The sequence below is a fragment of the Peromyscus eremicus genome, chromosome 17, assembly GCF_949786415.1.
Source record: "Peromyscus eremicus chromosome 17, PerEre_H2_v1, whole genome shotgun sequence".
Lineage (NCBI taxonomy): Eukaryota > Metazoa > Chordata > Mammalia > Rodentia > Cricetidae > Peromyscus > Peromyscus eremicus.
Window position 1 is genome coordinate 55,161,455 of NC_081433.1, and position 14,515 is coordinate 55,175,969.

Genomic DNA, 14,515 nt, shown 5'->3' on the forward strand with positions numbered 1-14,515 from the left:
AACTCCAGCATTCCAGAAAATGCAGAAGAGTTATACTGCACACTTTATAATCTACATTAAAATTTGTCGTGTCGTATACATTTCCATGTTGCTGTACATTTTGGAGAACTATTTTGTATACTGTCCATGTAAGTGAGTGGCCTGTGACTTACTTGACGGTCAAGTCGTTTCTGCTTTTCCAGTGCGGTAGATGTCATAGGAAACGCCATCTTTATGCCTCTTAAGCAGGTTTTTTAACACCAGTGTAGAGATAGGATCTAATTAGGGCACAAACTCCACGCCAGTAATTAGAATAGAACAACATTTAATATGAAGGATTATTGACTACTTAGCAACTAAGAAGGGTAAATGCTAAGAACAAATGAAAGAGAAGTGATGATATACCAAGGCTCAGCAAGAAAGAACAAACATCGGCAGACTCCTCCCTAAGACTGGGTTTCAGATGCCATGAAAAGGGTGGATGTCGTTCTGTGGATAGTTGGGAACTCACTAGTTGCATTGATTCCCAGCTGAACTCCAGCTGTCAGTCAAGGTTGATATGCAGGAAACCACAGACCTGTATTGAGGAACAGGGCTTACCATGGGTGAGTCTCCCTGAATGCCCTCCAAGCAAGAAGTTATACAGCTGTGCACACATGCACACACACAAACACGCATGCATGCATTCACATACACACACACATATACATATGCACTCACACTTGAACACACACACATACAGACACAGACACACAGACATACACAAAGAAGCACACTCAAATGGGGGGGGGTTGCCTTTCAAATGGAGAATATGGCTCCAATGCTTTTTATTTATTTATTTTTTTTCAGGGCTGAGGACCGAACCCAGGGCCTTGCACTTGCTAGGCAAGCGCTCTACCACTGAGCTAAATCCCCAACCCCACCCAGTGCCTTTTAAAGGCAAAGCTCAGTGCTGTGCCAGACAGGTGATGAGACAGGTTCTCAGGGGTTGACTGCGCAACGCAGGCAGAGAAAGAACAATGGATCTGGGAAATGAAGTATAATACTTTAATAACTGACACAACCAGCTTTCACACATCCACCTCTGACAGTGATACCCCAATTTTCCACCCTGTTTTTTGACATCCCAATAGGAACATCTGCTCTTAAGCAACTGGTGCAAGATGGTGTGATGCAGGTGGAGATTCCTACCTTGTGTCATCTTTCTATCACCTATTTGTCTATCTTCTCTCTATTATCTACCTAGCAATCATGTATCTTCTATAATCTACCACGCCATCTATTTACCTGTTGTCTATGTACCATCTATCATCTATATATCTATTTATCTATCATCTATCTGTCTGTCTGTCCATCTGTCAGACAAACAGTTGTTTACTGAGTCCACAGACTGAGAGTCACATGTATTTTTTTAGCTTGTTTAGCAGGGAGGTTATGAGTCTTTTGCTGTTGGGGACAGAACATCCAGTTGGGTCCCGATGACCTTGTGTAAGCCTTAAAATCAGCCATCTGTCAGCCTTTCAGTTACTTTTCCTTTATTTAGTCCAGTTGGGTTGGGTTATTACATTTTCTGTCACTGGCAAAAGAAAATATATTAGACTAACAGTGCCTCAGGGGTTCACCGTATTAGGAGTTTTTGTGATCCTTGATGTGTTTGGGCACAATTATTCTTAGTAATTATTAAAATAGTCTCTTAAGGATTGTTTACATATGATATATGCCTGCCTATCAGTTATTACTAATCTGATGACATATTGATTCATCCAGAAAATATATTGGATGGCTGATGTAGGCTGTGTGCTTTGCTAGGCACCAGACATGGATGTGCCAACACAATAGGCACATTCCTTATTTTTCAGTGCTGGTAGAAGAGCAGGTTTTGGGAAGTTTGGAGCCAACATCAGTTCAAGATCAACTGCATGTTAAGGAAGGCCTGGGTCTTCTGAAAGCATGGAGGATGGACATTTGAGGAAGACTGTGCAAGGTTGAGAGAAACTTCAGAGAAGATGGTGGCTAGATAGACTCTGGGAGTGGATTTTATTTCTTTATTAGACATGAATACACCTCTTGCCATGTGGTCAGAGTTCTAAGCACATTACAGATGGAATCTAACTTAATCTTTATAACAGTCCTTTGCGATTTTGTTCACTTTGGCACCTGGGCTCACAAAGTTCAATCTGTGGTCACTAGGTCTTCTTTTTGGAGCCCGATACAAGATGGAGCATTATAGCAGGAACATGTGCCAGAGCAAGGTGACTTACCTGGTGGCTGCTGAGATATACAAGAGAGAGAGAGGAAGGGGCCAAGGTCTCCATATTCACTTCAAGGACACACTCTGATGACCCAATTTTCTCTCACTAGGTTCTACATCCTTAAAATTCCTCCACCTCCCCAAAGCATCACAGGCTGGTGACCAAGCCTTCGGGACATCATGTTTATGGGAAATTGAGGACATAAACTATAATAGTAACCAAGTTAACTCAAGTCAAAGAAGTCTGAACTCCAGAGTTCATGTTTTTAACAGCTTCCCATGTTGCCATCCTGGTGAGAATGGGAGTATTTGGTCACGAGTGGGCTGCAGAGAAGCAGCAGTAGGCATAACAGCAGAGGAAGACTCTCAAGAAGGGGAAAAATAACATGTGGGAGGATGAAGGCAGTGAGAACCATAAGCAAAGTAGCCATGTCTTCATAAATCATATTCAGCAGTGAGGGCTTTATCCTAGAGTCAAGCAACAATCAAAAGTTTCATAGAATGCCTACCATGCTCCCATTTGTATTTAAACTCATCCACAATTTTGTAAAAGAAATGGGGATATTCTGTTAGGAGTAAATGTGATGACCCAGGTGTTCTGTTCTGCTGGGCTGAGTTAAGAAAATGCTGTACTCCGAGAGCTCAAATATGTGTTTCCCATATTAGAGTCTGGGAGGTCAATGATAAAGGGACTATCAGATTGACAGTGTGAGAGGAATCCTTTCTAGGTTTACTCTTTTGCTTTGACTTCCTTGCTTTGACTTCACATAATAGAATGAATGAAACCACTGGGGCTTTTCTTATAAGGGCACTAATCCCATCCCAAGGGCCCCACCCTCATAGCTTCATTTAATTCCAATTACTTTTCAAAGTCTCCATCTTAAAATATCATCATATTGGTGGTTAGGGCTTCACAACATATGGATGGATGTTCAGGGTACACAAACAGCCTGTGACACCAGTTAAGAAATTCTAGTTGCCTTGATGAGCTCCAATGTGAAACACATTTAGGAAGTAAATTTAACAGGTCATAGGGACATTTTGAAGTGTCCCTAAGAGGTAAAGAAAATTATGATACCTCAATTAACTTGGCAATATTCACTAACGTAAGGGATAAAGAAAGATGAATGGGTGACTTTGCTATTTTTGACCCATTGATGTTGAGGGTATTTGGAGGTCTGTTAAGGAGCGTGTGACTCAGGAGGCTAGGAATGACTTAGCTGAGAATAAAGATACAAGACTCACAAGTCAATGGAAATTTGTCACAGACAATGACACAATGACATAAATGAGTAAGAGATGGTCAATGAGGGATATACAGACGATACTGAATATCCAGGGATAGAGACAGACAAAGCATCCTTGAAGGAGGAAAAATCTGTTTCCTCACCTTTTCCCCCTCAACTTCTTAGAGCTGCATTTCGTAGCTCACAGGTCAAATCCTTTTGAAAAACTCAAGGAATTTAGGGTTGAGAATTGGTGGTTAATGCCCTCAGTAAGGGCAATTTTAGTGGTGAATTCGATCCACATTATGTTCGAGAAGTGACTGGGGTTGAGTGAATGGAAACAATATAGCTTTGTTCTTCATAGAAATTTGCTGTGAAATGAAACCCGGAGTAGCTGAAGGCAGACCTGAGTTTGAAGGTATCTTTTTTGGAAAAGTGTGTTGGACTTTTTAACCTTAGTAGGAAGAACCCAGTGACAGTGTAAGGAAGCAAGCCCTTGGTGAGATTCAGAAGACAAGGCAAAATGGGACTCAGAGCAGAAGCAGACGAATCAACTTAAGTGATCAGTCGAGATGCCTTCCCTTGAAAGAGGAGGAAGGACCAAACCATGAGGGAAAGAAGTGAACCTGTGGTTTGGAAGACAAGAGGGAATGGCACTGGATGACTCCGTGTGTGTGTGTGTGTGTGTGTGTGTGTGTGTGTGTGTGTGTGTGCAAATGAAGACAAGCCCTTTCACTAAATCCAGTGCTGTAGGAATTCAAGGCATGTGGAAACTACCTAAAAGTCTCTTAGAAGAATGGAATGAGAAGTTTAGGAACTTCTCTGAGGGCCGGTGTGTTTGGGGTCATGGTTCTCAAGAAACACAAAGCCTTAAGTTAAAGAATTATCTCTGTCTCTCCTCGCCAGCCTTGGTCCAAGGGTGGAGAAATTAGCTAAAGTGTACTTGATAGGTTCTTCTACTCCATGTTCAACACAATCATTCATATATTTTGAAAAACTTTATGGTTCATTTCAGTGAGACATTAATTGTTTAGATTTATTTTATTATTTTATGTATGTGAATGTTCTGCTTGTGGGTATGTAGGTGCAACAAATGTGTGTCTGGTGTCCAAGGAAGTCAGAAGAGGGCATCAGATCCCCTGGGACTGTGGATCCCTAGGACCAGAGTTACAGACAGTTGTGAACCACCTTGTGCATTCTGGGAATCAAACCTGGGTCCTCTACAAGAGCAACAAGTGCTCTTAACCACTGAGCCAACTCTCTAGCCTGTATTTCAGTAAGATTTTAAAGAATTAATCAGCATGAACTCTCTATAGCCATTCTTTAAGGATATATAATGTTGCCTTTTGCAGTATTTCTGTGTCTTTCTTTGATTTTCCTTGGCTAACTTCCCTGGTAATTTGGGTATCCTATGGATTGCCTTCTTATGGGTGTTAGGGCAAATTACCACAAGTTCAGAGGTGTAAGTCAGCATGCATTTACACTCATGTAATTTTGGAGCTCAGAAATCTGAAACGACCTTCACCAGTCCAAATCACAGTGCCAGTGTGTTGTGGATATTTGTACACTGTGTGAAGGTGTATTGCTGTAATTGGTCAATAGCTAGGCAGGAGAAGATAGGTGGAATTTCTGGGGAGAGAAAGAAAGAGGAGAAGGAATCTAGGCATGCAGGAGATGCCAGGAGACACAGAGAGGAAGCAGAAGGTAGAAGATGAAAGAGAGATAATTTGTGTGATAGAATGTAGATTAATATAAAAGGAGTTAATTTAAATTATAAAGCTAATTAGGAACAAGCCTAAGCTATAGGCCAAGCTTTCATAATTATTAAGTCTCTGTGTCATTATGTGTGAGCTAGCAGCCAATGAAAAACCTTGTTACAGCAGTGGGCATTGGCACTCATCCCAAAGTCCCTAGGGAAGAATTCATTTTCTTTCCTGGCTTTTGAGAGAAGCATTCATTGCATTCATTATTGCATGGTCCTTTCCTCCCTCATCCAAGATTTTGCTGGAGTATTTACCCTTAGTTAACCCTCAACTAAATCTCCCTCTGTTTTCCTTCCAGAAGAATATCTATTTTTAAATCTCTCTCTCTCTCTCTCTCTCTCTCTCTCTCTCTCTCTCTCTCTCTCTCTCTCACACACACACACACACACACACACACACACACACACACAGAGTCAGAGGACAACTTGAAGATGTTGGTCCTCTCCTTTCACCACGTGGGCTCCTATGATCAAATTCAGGCTTGGCAGCAAGGGCCTTTACCCCCCCCCCCCATTCATCTTCCCACTCCTCTTTATTTTTAAAGAAAGGTTAGCGTTAATTAAGAAAATATTTTAGCACAGATTTAAATACAGGTATTAGAAGAAGAGGAAGAGAGACTCAGGACAAAGAAGCACACACACAAGACATGGGGTGGGCTTATCAAGGAGGAAAGTCACCTCTAGAACAGTAGTTCCCAACCTTCCTAATGCTGTAACTGATGGTTTCTAGCAGCGTGCTTACCCCGCGAGGAAAAGTCACGAAACACGATAGAATCTACTAACAAGAGTTTTATTAAGACAAAGAGGAAGGGATAGATGTGATCAGGCCTGCTGAAAGGACATGTGTGGGAGAAGGGGGCAGGGGGACATGGGGCCTGCCTTTTTAAGGGCCAATCTGCACATGCGCACACAGGCCCATGTGGCTACTCCAAGCATGCGCATAGATCACGCGGTCAGGCTTCGTGATTACGCAGTGACCCTTTAACACAGTTCTTCATGTTGTGGTGACTCCCAATCACAAGACTATTTTCATTGCTACTTCATAGCTGTAATTTGTCTTCTGTTATGAATCATAATGTAAATATCTACGTTTTTCTGATGGTCTTCGGTGACCATTGTGAAAGGATCATTGTACCATAAAGGAGTCATAACCCACAGGTTGAGAACCACTGCTCTAAAAGAACATTCTGATTGTGTTTAAGGTCCACTCGAAGTTTCCAGTGCAATGCTACCCATCTTAGTATCTGTAACATGATCCCATCTCCAGATCCCCTGTGATATACAGTGAGAGTTGAAGGCCCCAGAGCTCAGGACCTGGCTTGGAGGATGGTTATCAGCCAAGTAAATCCTATCTTCTTTGGAACTTACCTCCCCCCTCCACCCATGGTACTGAAAGTACAAGTGTAGGAAACAGCTACAAGTGATGACTAAAAACTCCTGGAGACCACGTGTGAGCAAGGGACACATCAGTCACATTAAAACAGAGTCTCTAATGGAGTGAATTAGTCAAAAATTGGACTACTGTGAACTAATTTTGAGGGATATATATGTATATATGTGTGTATGCATAAGTTTTGTGCATGTGTGCCTGTGAAAATGTTGCTCATGAAGCAGGTACCAAGATAAGCCAGAATTGAGCATCTGGTTCTGCTGGTGCTAGCTAGAGGTTGTGCATCTTCTGACATGGTGCTGAGACCCAAACTCGGGTCCTCTCTAAGAGTCCTGTCCATGTCTTAACCACTGAGCATCTCTTCAATTAGGTTGCTAATTGGAAATTTTAAAAATCTTTTCAAGAACAAGAGAAATTACGTTTCAGTGGTGCTAAGAAGGATTACAGTCCAATCTGGGGAGAAACAGATTTCATCTTGTTGAGTCAGTCTGTTTTATAGTGCTTAAGACTTGAACCCTGGGCCTTGAGAAGCTCAGAAGCACTCTACCGCTGACCTTCATTCCCCACCCCTAAGCAGACTTTAAACGTGCTCTAAAGATTGTAGCTGGATTTGTATCTCTAAAGCAGAAGGGGTTAGATGTTACAGTATGAGTCGGGAGGGATTACCTTGAATTGTCTTTTTAGAAAGGAATTAGCGCCCCTCCACCCCATTCTGTTCTGATCAGGCACTCCACAGAAGTGACCTTCTGTTTCAGCCTTCTGTGATTTGGCTCAGTCCGATGGTCAGCTCTCCTGAGAGGCGCTGCTGTGAGCAGGCGGGGCACCTGTGCAAGCCCATAGAGGTGATGAAGGTCTGATTAACAGTGACCTATACTTCCATTTCAAGAGCCTGTACCCATGCGATATCACTTTAAATTTTTTCCCTTGATGTGGCCAGCAAAAAATAAAAGCATAGTTTGCCGGGTGGGAGAGTGGGCTTGAGAGGCCAGGAAACCAAAACAAAATAGGAGATTTTTATTACCCACACTCAATAAAGCAAACTGCACCCCACTTTCCTCCTCTAAGTGCCTCTAAACACAGCCAGGGCTGGTGCGAACCACACCTTTGTTCTTTTGCTGCCCCGGGCATTTCTTCATCTGAACCAATAAGATTTTCATCCTTCTACATTTCTTTCCCTTCGACTTCCCCTCACAAAACGCTGCAATTTTCTGGGACAAAGAGGTCCTTGACTGGCAACCACACTGTACCTCTAAACCAATTAGAGCTTGGCTCTCATGTCACAGTGCCCCTCAAGTTACCCAGTCCGGTTCCGCATGCGCGTTCACAAGGGTGTTGCGACAGCGCAGCGCAGACCGGAGCATGGCAGACAAACCACTGCAGACATTAGAAAGGGCAGCAGTGAGCAGCTCTTTCTTTGTCGGAACCCTGAAATCTTACTTTCAAAAAATGCCCGCTTGCATTTTTGATGTTCAGGGCAGAAGAGGCTGGGAAGTTTCCAGACCAAGTCTCTTCCCATTGAATACTATTCCTAGACTATGGGATGAGGGGACAAATACATAGATGGAACAATATAGGAATGCAATATTCTAGAAAGCAACTTTCACATCTCAACAGTTTTCTAAACATTATTAAGGTCTTATTAATAGAAAACCCAGAGCCAGATACTGGGATGAATGCTGAAAGATCAGAGAAGCAGAGCAAGCCACAGCCAACCTCACCTCGCCAACAACTCAGCTCATCCTGTTTCCTCACACTGAAAGCCTCTGAGTCCTCACCTGAAAGGGTCTTAGCTGAACTGCTGGCTGCCACTGGCTTACTTCCAGGCAATCCTCAGTCTAAAGAGTGAGTGTTCCTGTTTCCTCATGCCTTATATACCTTTCTCCGCCCAGACATCACTTCCTGGGATTAAAGGCATGTGTGCTTCCCAGTACTGGGATTAAAGGTGTGTGCCACCACTGCCTGGCTCTGTTTCCAGTGTGGCCTTGAACTCACAGAGATCCAGACGGATCTCTGCCTCCGGAGTGATAGGATTAAGGGTGTGTGCCACCACTGCCTGACCTCTATGTCTAATCTAGTGACTGGATTTGTCCTCTGATCCCCAGATAAGCTTTATTGGGGTGCACAATATATCACCACACGGGTGTGGGATATATTTGGAGGCTGTGGAAGGTTCTCCATTGTAGAGTGCTTGCCTGGATATTCAAAGGCCCAGATTCAGTAACCAACCCCACAGTGCAGAAAGAAAGGAAGAAAAGAATATAAATTAATGGAATATTTTTCATTAACAAGAAGTTTGAACTGTTTCTCTTCTCTGATTATCATGAAAGACCCCCCAGGAGCACATTCTCTTCTTCTTCTTCTTCTTCTTCTTCTTCTTCTTCTTCTTCTTCTTCTTCTTCTTCTTCTTCTTCCTATAGTTGTCAATTGGCAACCAGTTTATCCATGTAGCACAGGGAGGCTGAGAACTTGGTGTGTACAATGTGTGGCATCCTTTGATAGCTTGGTTGCTGTGTATCTGCAAGACAAACCAATTACTAGCAGGTTTGCTACCTGGAGACATAGACCCTTTTTGAAAATACTTAACTGCTTAAAACATACAGCTGCCTTGAACTGCGAACCTAATTAGTCTTAAAAACAAAAACCCAGAGTCAGATATTAGAGTGAAAACTGAAAGATCAGAGAAGCAGAGCAGCCAGCTCCTAGAGAGTTCTTACCTCTAGGAATCGTCAGAACAAATAGGGGAGAACCTGTCTCTATGAATCCTCAGACTGAATGGGCAGCAGAGGCAGATCCTGTCTCTACCTGCCTTATATTCCTGTCTCTGCCTCCTGAGTGCCGGGATTAAAGGCATGTGCCACCCAAGTGCTGGGATCAAAAGCATGAGATCCCAAGTGCTGGGATTAAAGGTGTGCACCACCACCACCTGGCTGTTTCTCTTTTAGACTGGTTCAATCTCATGTAGCCCAGGGTGGCCTTGAACTCCTGATCTTCCTGCTTCCTTCTCCCAAGTGCTGGGATTAAAGGTGTGTGCCACCACTGCCTGGCTTGTTTGGTTAACTAGCGGCTAGCTCCACCCTCTGAGCTCCAGGCAAGCTTTATTTGGCAGAATACAAACAAAATATCATACAGCACTGCCTGTTCTCTAAGGAGAATTTCATCTTTTCTCAGTTGTAGAAGTTAGCTTGAGGACAATGATAAAAGAGTATACTTAATATATTCAGCCTTGAAAAAAATATCTTAGGGGATTTCACACCAAGAACTATTTAAACCCTTGGATTATGATCATCTTTGCAAGTTTTGTCAAAGATGAGACAGCTAAAATCAGGGGTTGGCAACTGTAGGTCAGATCTGCCTGCAACTGAGTTAAAATCAGGGGTTGGCAACTGCCGGTCAGATCTGCCTGCAACTATTTTAGTTTGGCCAACGTAGAATCTTTAAAACTCAAAAATTTTAATTTAATCCCCCCATCGACTCTGATTTGGACACATTTGGGAAAACAGGATGATTAGGTCAGGGTACTGTGGGTAGGAAGGGAACCAGCAGCAGACACTGGCATGGGGTATGAGAGTGTGAGCTGTTATATATTTGGGATTCCTCCCACTTTCTTGGCACATAATTCTTCAAACCCTTGGCATTTCCTGAGTGATGGATGTCTTTTTTGTATTCCACTGGATTCCCAGATGGCTAGTTTGAAGGCTAATCTTCACTGTCAACATGGCTATATTTAAAATCACCTAGGAGACATTTATCTAGGTGTGTTTGTGAGGGTGTTTCCAGAGTTTAATTGAGGAGGGAAAATCCATCCTGGGTGTGGACACATGCTTCCTGGTCAGTGCTATGGACCAAGATACTCCCACTGCCCTGCCTAATGCACTGGATTCCTTTAGATCATGAACCCAAATGAACCGTTCCTCCTGAAGTTTCTTTTGGCCGGGTCACAACAATGAAGAAAATAACCAATACAGCTGGGGCCTCCCCAGGAGCACCAGAATGGAGAATAGTCACAAGAAGGTGCAAGGTTAAGACCAGAAGGCTGGAGTTTCAGCTCTATGCAGCTAACCAGAAGCAGATTAAGCTGGATAAGGATTTAGGCAGCCATACCTAGTTAATGGAGCCTGTGCAAAGGAACTACTCAGAGTTTCAGAGCACTTAACACATGCAGGCTCCTATGCTAGAGAGGACAGAGAAGTCCTCCCACCCTCCTGTGACACAAAGCTGAGGAAAAAGTCTTTAATTGTGAGCCTGTGGAGAGAGATTTCAGAAGATGTAAGCCAGCATAGTAGGTTCTTCACACCGCAAGCTGTGTTGAAATCCACTCCAGGCGTAGCTCCCGGAGAACAAGGGAGCCTGTGGAAGTCTGATGTCCAGTCAGTCTGCTGTGTCCTTGACCTCCCGTGTCTCCTCTACTGCTCACTTCAGAGCAGGCCCCATGTCCAGCAGTAGATAGTAGATGGCCAAGACAAAGAGAACTCAATGGTGTTTTGTAGACTTTCTGTCTCATATTGCTGTGTTTGGGGAGTTTTGTCTTACTGATCTTTTGTTTATATATTATGCTTTCCTATTTTGTGTTTTTATAGGCCCTGTTTGCGTGTATTTTGTGTGCCCTCTCTCTCTCTCTCTCTCTCTCTCTCTCTCTCTCTCTCTCTCTCTCTTTGTGTCTCTCTTTTTTCCATTTTCTAACTGTTTAGTTTGGCTTGTTGGGGTTTCTTTGTCTGCCCATTTGTTTTATGAAGACAGAGAGAGAAAGAGTACGAAGTTGGGTGAATGGGGAGGTGAGGAGTAACTGGGAGGATTTGGAAGAGAGGAGAATGTATTCAGAATATATTATACGAAAAAATTTAATCAAATACAAGTAACTGCAGTCTCACTCTCAATCCTTGGTGAGCCTTGGTGGTTCATCTTAACTGAAAATGAGAGGAGAGTAAGAACCGGTGTGTGAAGACAAACTAGGAAGTTTCTGGAAGTAGAAACAGGAAGGAATGGTAAAAGGTAAAGTTGCTAGGTGCCCTAAACCCAAGAGGCTAAATCCAGTCCCTGGGATCAGCTCCGAACTTTCACCTGCCATTATGTTCTTCTTTAATTCAGTCACATGCTCCTGTCTGTCTGTCTGTCTTGGTTACAAATGTCCTCCCAGACATGGGCCCAGGACCTGGTACAATGTAGTTTCTCCCTGAATGCTTTGTTGACTAAGCCCCAAGACTGTAAAGCTACTTAGAACCAGAAACTAGACTCCCCCCCCCAATCTTCTCCACTTTAGCGCTTATTATCACTGAGCCCTGTTGTGATCCTACCTACTGTAGTTGACTCACAAAATGAGGGGAGTGAAATGTGGGCTCCCTGGAGACGCCACAGAACTACCAGCAAAAGGTTTCTATTACTGCCATCTGGCCAGTGACCCCTGACCTGTCACCCCAGACATACACACATCAAAAAACAAACAAACAAACAAATAAATAAATTAATTAAAAACCTTGATTCTAGGTGGAGCTATGCACCAGAATTAGCTATTCACTTAGAGGGATGGGACTTTGGCCACATGATACTTGAGATTTTTGCTATATAGGCAAAGATGAAAAAGGACTATTCTAGATGAAAATCACATAAGGAGCCTGTTATTAGAATCTTAGATGGTCTTTTAATAAAAAACCCAGAGCCAGATATCAGGGTGAAAGCTGAAAGATCAGAGAAGCAGAAGAGCCAGCCACTAGTTCAACCTCTATGACATCCTCAGTCTAGAGAGTGAGTTCCTGTTTCCTCACTCCTTGTGTACCTTTCTCTGCCCTGCCACATCACTTCCTGGGATTAAAGGTGTGTGTGCTTCCCAAGCAAAGGCATGAGATCTCAAGTGCTGGGATTAAGGGTGTGTGCCACCACTGCCTGACCTCTGTGTCTAGTCTAGTGGCTGGCTCTGCCTCTGATCCTCAGGCAAGTTTATTAGGGTATACAATATATCACCTTAGGCGCCAACCAACAATCATCAGTCCACCATGACCACTCACAGCAATGATGCATTACTCAGCTAGGCAGCCATGTGGGAATGTGAGGTCGAAATAACATTGACTGACCTTGGAAAAAGTTTAAACTGCTCAAGCTGTACTCTGAAGACAAGGGAGAATAAGTCACTGCAATTGGTACTGTTTCATCATGACAAGAATACATGTTCATTGTTCAAAATAGTGTTCTAATTCTTATTATCATGAGAAAACCAACGTTAACATGTTAAAGTGTCTCTTAGTAGTCATTTTCCTAAACAAGTGTGTATGTACATATGTGTATGTATGAATGCACATGTGTGCATATGTGGGTGTATATATATGTGTGCATGTGTATGCATATATGTATATTGTATGTGTACATGTGTGTGATGTGTATATGTGTGTGTGCTTGAACCCAGCTAAGTTAAGGCTCTAACACACTTTCTATTTATATCATGCATTTATTCATTTAAAAAGTAACAAACCATTTTTTAACAACTGATTAAATCAACTTATTAAAATTGTTGACTTCGGCATCTGCAATCGTGACTTCAACCTCCATTCCTGGCTCAATACTGAGGGGAGTATTTTTGTTTAACGATTTCAGAAGGACTGCATAAGCCAATGAGTCGCTTGTGGATTCTCTTCTGGAAATGATCCCATGTCTTGGAACCTTCACCACAAGGTGTTTTTCTTGGAGTGATGCTCAGTGTCTCGGTAGGCATGCCCACCAGTCCTTGCATTTTTCAGATTCGTTTCCCTAGAGCCTCTGATCAGGTCAGCACACACCTTCTCCGGAGGCTTCACGTGGCAGCTGGTTAGAGTGATTCAAAGTCGGTGAATCGCCTTCTCGGGCTCCACCATCTTTCTGGTATCTTTAAAAGCCATGGCTGTGGGACAGCTTCCTGACGGACATTTTCCTCAGTGGGAGCGAACAGCAGTGAGTCAGGATGGGAGCAGATTGAACAGAGCTCCACTGCACACACTACCACATCTCAGAAAACAACCACCATTCTTGAAACACAAGCAATACAAGAATGAAAAACAGTGACCAACATTTCTACCCCGAAGGCAGAAATTTATTGTCCGTACTTCAGGCTGATTCTGCAAGTTTAAACATGTCAGATCATAATATCCACAGGGACCCAGCCTGATGTGACTACAGCCATTTTATTACAGATGTCATTTTGTGTGCCAGGTGACACCTTGGCACACACCCTAGCCCTTACAGGACAAATAGAATCAGCCATATAATCAGCCAGACTTTCTTGCCATAGACTGTCTCAGATGCTTGACTTGTTGACTGGAGGAACCCAGGGCATCCAGATTGCTCACAGCCCACCTGCGTGTAGTTCAGTCTGTGAACCCTTCTCCTGCCATGAGGTGTGATGAGCTTCCCGTCTGGCTGTCGGCAAGGTATGTTTCTGTCTATAAGTTCGTAATAAATTACACTCTGGCCTCCTGAATTTGCCCTCAGCCTCTCAGCACCTTCAGCCTTTGGGTGGTGGTTTTCAGTTGCTGGAATTTCTGAAACAATACCATACAGTTTTATTGGTGTTATAAATCCCAGAGATGCTCAGCCGTAGGCTTTTATAAGAGAAACTGCTCCCCAAACAGACACAAATGCATTCACTTGGAACAGCATTTTACGACATCTCATAATTGCAGAGCAGATTATAACTGACATATTACTTGGAGCTTGCTGGTAAGCGGGCCCAGCCTTGAAGACTTCGGCGTATTTCAGCCCTGTGGTCGGAGCTTTTGTGCCATTGTCCCCCTCTTCCATGGAGGGTCCAGTCACTGCCCTCACTAACTAGTCCAAGCCAATAACCTGGTCTAAGTTGTTTCTCTTCCACAGCTGACCTCAAATTCTTCTCAATGAGCCTTATCAGTAGACATCCCATAATAGAAACCGAAACTGCTCCCAAGAGG

The 14,515-nt window shown here is 43.3% G+C and overlaps 1 pseudogene; it reads right to left on the minus strand.

Moving 5' to 3' along the window:
* Window positions 1–13,085: 13,085 nt before the first annotated feature.
* On the minus strand, window positions 13,086–13,940 carry LOC131894243 (small ribosomal subunit protein uS10-like; annotated as a pseudogene).
* Between the last annotated feature and the right edge of the window lie 575 nt (window positions 13,941–14,515).